The sequence below is a fragment of the Hylaeus anthracinus genome, unplaced genomic scaffold (genome assembly GCF_026225885.1).
Source record: "Hylaeus anthracinus isolate JK02 unplaced genomic scaffold, UHH_iyHylAnth1.0_haploid 12002, whole genome shotgun sequence".
Taxonomy (NCBI): domain Eukaryota; kingdom Metazoa; phylum Arthropoda; class Insecta; order Hymenoptera; family Colletidae; genus Hylaeus; species Hylaeus anthracinus.
Window position 1 is genome coordinate 9840465 of NW_026534349.1, and position 5543 is coordinate 9846007.

At 43.5% G+C, this 5543-nt stretch overlaps 1 protein-coding gene across 4 annotated transcripts in view; it reads right to left on the bottom strand.

The window, feature by feature from the left end:
• Positions 1 to 5543, bottom strand: part of LOC128892137 (uncharacterized) — a 258224-nt gene that overhangs the window by 212769 nt on the left and 39912 nt on the right. The gene's annotated exons all lie outside the window — the stretch shown is intronic.

Sequence of the window (5543 nt, forward strand, 5' to 3'; positions counted from 1 at the left end):
TATCGACGTGAAATATTGCCATCGAAATCCACCGAGAAGTGAAGGAAGTTTCCGGGTGAAATCCGTGCCAGCAACAGGTGTCGTTCCGACACCTTTTAATAGTCTTTTTGAAATGCAACGAGATCGATAACTTCGCTTCTTGCACGAAGTCAAAGCACTTCGCCACGAGGGCACTCGACACGGTCCTCGATAATTCCATTTGGGAACAGAAACGTCAATTTTGCATACCACGATTATCGTTCTGTAGAAAGGACAATGTGAAGGACCGGCATTGCTGACGGGTCGTTTTACGTGCCTCGCATCTTGTACAATTTTATTGGGGTCTTTGCGGGCAACAAAATTATTTAATCTTTTGAGTGCTGTGGACGGATATACGCGTGCAGAGAAAGCTCTATCAGTAAGGATTTTGGATCTCCTGCTTGAGTAACAATTATCAGTTTTTCCATATTTTATTGTTGTCCCATATAAGTTTAAATTTATTCATCTTCTAAGCTGTGTTTTGTATTTTAATGTTTTTAATCAAATAGTTACGTGTGTGTTGTCCACGTAGAGTGGTTTGACCAAGTGTGTTCAGCACTGTACTGTACTGTAATTTAATTTTTAGGGTTGACGTGGACTAAAATCAGTATGGAAAAAAATTGTTTAAATCCTAATAGTGTAGTTATCGAGGAAATCTGATCTTTCTTCGTGTGCACAAATAAGGACATTCGTCTTAAACGACAGAGTGTCGGTAATTTCTAAATTTTGTGTCCTCAATTGTGGACGCCAGGTCTGGAAGGATTATGTGGATAAAAGTCAGGGAATGGGTAAAGTAAAAATGATCGCGCTTCGTAAACGTAAATAATATAATCCCATAGTACTTTGTCCAAGAGATATATCATCCAGGTTGTAAGTGAGTCGTCGAGGGAGTACGAATACTTCTGGGAACCACTGTACATTTTACGATATTGTCGATTTATCACGATTTGTTACGATTTGTCACATAATTTCCATTCTTTTCAATAACCATCCCGTATCTTTCCGGTTGTCCGTGGGATACCCTCGAGGTTAAAATTTCTCCCAGAAGGAAACTATTATATTTTTGCGCTGGCACTCGAGTACGTGTATTTCTACACTAATCCGACACCACTTCTCCTACACAAATTCTGCATCATTTCTACACCAATTCAACATTAATTCTACTCCAATTCTACACCAATTCCACACCAATTCTACACAAATTCGACACCAATTCTACACCAATTCTACACCAATTCTACAACCATTCTACACCAATTCTACATTAGTTCTTCACGAATTCTACACCAATTCGAGTTCGAGTTCCAGTTCCACGCACAAGGCGTACAGGAGTACCTTAACCGAATATCGGTTATACCTCCAGAACCTTGGGGCCATTCTGAACATGCTTCTATCGGAGACCAAAGCCAGGAGACCCGAAGTTGGGAAAACTAGTTCTCTCTTTATACGAAGGCTTCGAAATCAAATTCTAACCTACTTACAAAATAATTGATCCCATCATTTTGTCATTTGGGACAGAGTATGTCAGTGCGATAATTTCCTTTTACAGACCTGGGAAAGAAGTCAATGTCGTAAATGAACTTCTTTCGACGATATGTTTACCGCCCAGTGTCTAACGAAATACTAACGACTGGACGGTAAATTGTACCTAGTTTTGCGCTACAAACCGGAACGACAAGAATAGGGTCATTGGCTGTCGGCCAAACAAAAGCGAGCAGTTCTAAATGGCGGGAAAGTATCGGTAAGAAAGAGAAGTTTTCGATAGCGGCGTGTTGTTCCGCGCGACACAATTCCTTTCATTGCGGCGCAAGAACGTATCGGCGATCGCGCGTAATTTATGTTCGGAACTGCCCCAACGTGCACGCTCGCCGCGGATAATCGGTGTAATTACGAGTCATCGGTAAGCGAAGCGATTCGGGGCCCGCATTAACGCGCGCAATGAAATTAACGCGCTCACTTTTACGTGAGAACGCTCACGGACACCGTGTGTTTCCCTTTTTTTTTTTCCATCTCGTGGATTCGCAACATCTTTATCGTGCCATTGAAAGCGACCGATCCATATCTGCGACACGATGTTTGTTTACGAAGATAATGCGGGTAATGATCGATTTCGCAACCGATCGATGAATCTGCATCTCGCAAAGTTTGGCAACGGATCGAAGATTACAGCGACGTTGCGTGTGAGCAGGTTCCTTTCCTTCGGGTTCGGTTCTCTTTTTTCGTCGTTGATTAACGATAATAATTATTTTACGTAATTGTAAACGAACTCTCATCCAATTTCTATCGATTCTTCAGATCTTGGAGTGAGCACAGTCGACACGAGCACCCTTATCGCTTGTACGTTTCGCGGCACGAGACGCAAAAAACGAACCCTCCGTCGAGCTCGGCGATGTGTTAAAATTTTAAACGCGCCAACTTTTTTAACGGCCCGTATAAAGAGATGAAACCCGCTTTAATCACGAGAGAAAACAAATAAGCAGACCGTAAACACGTAAGCGTAACGACGACCGTCGCATTGTCACCGATGTAACGAGATTGTGCCACGCGGGACGTCAGGGCAATTACGAGGAATACCTTTTTTTTTTCTCTTGTATTTTCGGACGGCTGGTGACGCTATCGGCATGAAAACGAGGCGTAACGAGCGTTTAACGACCAGTCCCACCCCTCGGCCCGATTTCGATCGGTCTGGCCCGGCAAAAAGATTTAATTAACCGCGCAGAAAACTGGGTCGCGCGATAATGATTCACGTACCGAGGACGCGCTTCTCTGGAGGGAGAAAAATCGCAGGGATCGCGTCGTTCGGCGCCTTCGCCGACGATTCGACGGGAGAAGAACCCGCGATTGTCATGCTAGCCGCGCCGATTTGCCTCGATCGACCGTGACAGGGCGTCAGGCTAATCTCCAGAAAACTTTCACGTACGTCGAATGATTGACTTCTTTCTTCTAGGTATTCAAACTATTCATCGCGTCGTGACATTGTATATACTTATTCGCAAGGTATGCGCCTCTGTAATTTATCCTTATCGATCTTTTACTTGCTCTCGGTTTAGTTTACGGTTTTATTACTTTGTAGGATATATATTTTATAGTATCATTGAGAACATATCGTATTTACCTCTAACTCTTTTCATTTTTTTAAAGAATGTCCATCTCCACGTTCGCATTCTGATGCGTTCAAGGGCCACGCTCAGTCTTCGATAAATTGTAACAACGACAACAACGGATTTTATCGACGGTATTGCGTTACTTACAATTTCAAGGAACGTCGGCGATATGTTTCGCGACGGGTGTACGGCTCAGTTTGTCTCCGTACGTAGAAATACCTTTCTCCAAAGCAAGTCACGCGCGAGTTCCGCGCGTTCTTACGCACTTGCGTAATGCGTAATCGTCGGACGACGCGAAAAAAGAGGGTTATCCGCCTCAGTGCCGTACGTCGCCGCCTTCCCCCCATCGCCGACGATCTATCGAGAGAGTGGCAGCTCGGTGGATCGATCGATAACCGTTCTTCTTTTTTTTTTTTCGCCGGAGACGAGTTTTTCCACGGCGAATTGAACGGGCGACTAAAAATTTCGCGCAATCGTGGATCGAGCGTTTTTTCAGAGACAATTTCGGTGTTCGGACGGAAACGCTTTCGTTTTAAAAAGACTTCGGTGAATTGCCTGGGGATTGTTTCGTAACAATCTTCGTCAGGGACTTCAGATTCTTTTCGTCAGATCAGTAGTAAATACTAATCCAAACGAATCTACTTTGTGGACACCTAATTTTTTTCTTTTTCTTTCTCCAAAAACTGATTATTTTCTCATTTTATGACGCAAGTCCCATCATGGGCCGAATTGTTTTTCTACTTTTTTTTTCATTTAAAATATTTTTTTTTTTATTTTTTCGCAATTTAACGTTGCTTATTGATATTCATATTTATAACGAAAAATTCATTTCGTAATATCAAAACTGTTACTTAATTTAGTCAAACTTGTTCAATAGACATAGAGGGTGCGAATATTTATGGGATTTACTGTATATCTTAACTGGTTTCGTACAATTTGTCCACAATCTTACACGATGCAACTATTTCTTTTTAGTTTCCGTAGAGTCACTTTTTCGGGCTCCTTTTCTTATGCGTAGGCGTTTGCTTCGGGCGTTAACATCGAGAACCTTCCGGTAAATAAATAAATCGAACGCGCGACACGTCCATTTGGGCTCTCGAGCGAAAAACATCGTCATTCAAAGTGGCCCCCGTCGTTCGTCGATCGACATCCCACACGGCTGCGGATTGTTCCAACGCTCCCCGAAACGAAAAGCTTCGGTCGTTGATGCGTACGACCGCGCCGGGACGTCGATGCAAACGCGAGGGAGGCTCTTCAGTGGGATTGGATGCTTTTCGAGAATGCTATGCGCCCCATTCTCCGGGGAGATTTTCCCTCTATGCGCTTTCATCCTCGTAAACGTCCGAGCATGGTCAAGAATGGCCCGACTTTTCTCAGCGCTCCTCTTACGCCCGTAATGGACGATCTTATTTGCAGCTGACAGAATCACGGTGTTCCGTGCCAGCGCCAACGTCGTCGCCGATTTCTCGAACGAACGACAATTTCTGGAAGCACGACCTTTTATCTAATCTCGCGACAGAATATTCCACGGGATCTTTATTTTGATAAGGGTTACGGTTAATCCGGCTCTGCGGTCTCGTTCGAAGAGAGAAACGCAGTATGCGAAAGATTGCGAACCATGGCAGGAAAATATAGGAGAATGAAATGGTTGGCATGAAATATAGTATTGTGGCGTTTAGACTCTTACATTTCAGTCCTTGCTGTTTCGAGCCGGTTTTAAATGACATTGTAGGTTTTCAAATTGTTCATAAAGTATAATAATAGCAGAAGAAACGAAATAAAGAGAAATTACAAGTAGATTAGTTTGGCATAAAATATAGTATTGTGGCATTTAGCTTCTTACATTTCAGTCCTTGTCGTAGCTTTTCAAATTGTTCGTAAAGTAATAGCAGAAGAAACAAAATAAAGAGAAATTACAAGTACACAGTTTGGAGGAACTCTTCAGTAAGAATATCCGGGAAAATATCAACTCATTCTTCAAGAACAAAAAATGATGCTTTTCTATGACGTCGAATAGTAGCTAAATACAATAAACAAAGAGAATCTAGGGGCCTTTTCGATGCCCTTCGAATAGTAACTAAATAAATAAAAAGAATCTAGGGGTCCCTTGTACGCAAGAACTATCCTCTACAGTGCATTAGCTTTTGGATCGTCGCTTATTTCAGCAGCACCTCGGTATAATTTTTCCCAAATTCGAAAAACGCAGACATTTAACCAAGTTGGGAAAGATACGATCGAAGTTCCGCGCCTCCCCCTTTTTTGAAGCGTTTCCGCGGGTTGCGCTCATGCGCCTGGACGGCGCGCGTCGCCGCGTCGGTGGAGAACGGACCTGTGAATGGAACGACGACGCCGACGGCGACGACGCTCGACGTACGAGCTGCGAGGGAAGGACGAGCAGAGCGAAGTCAGTCTGGCCGCGCG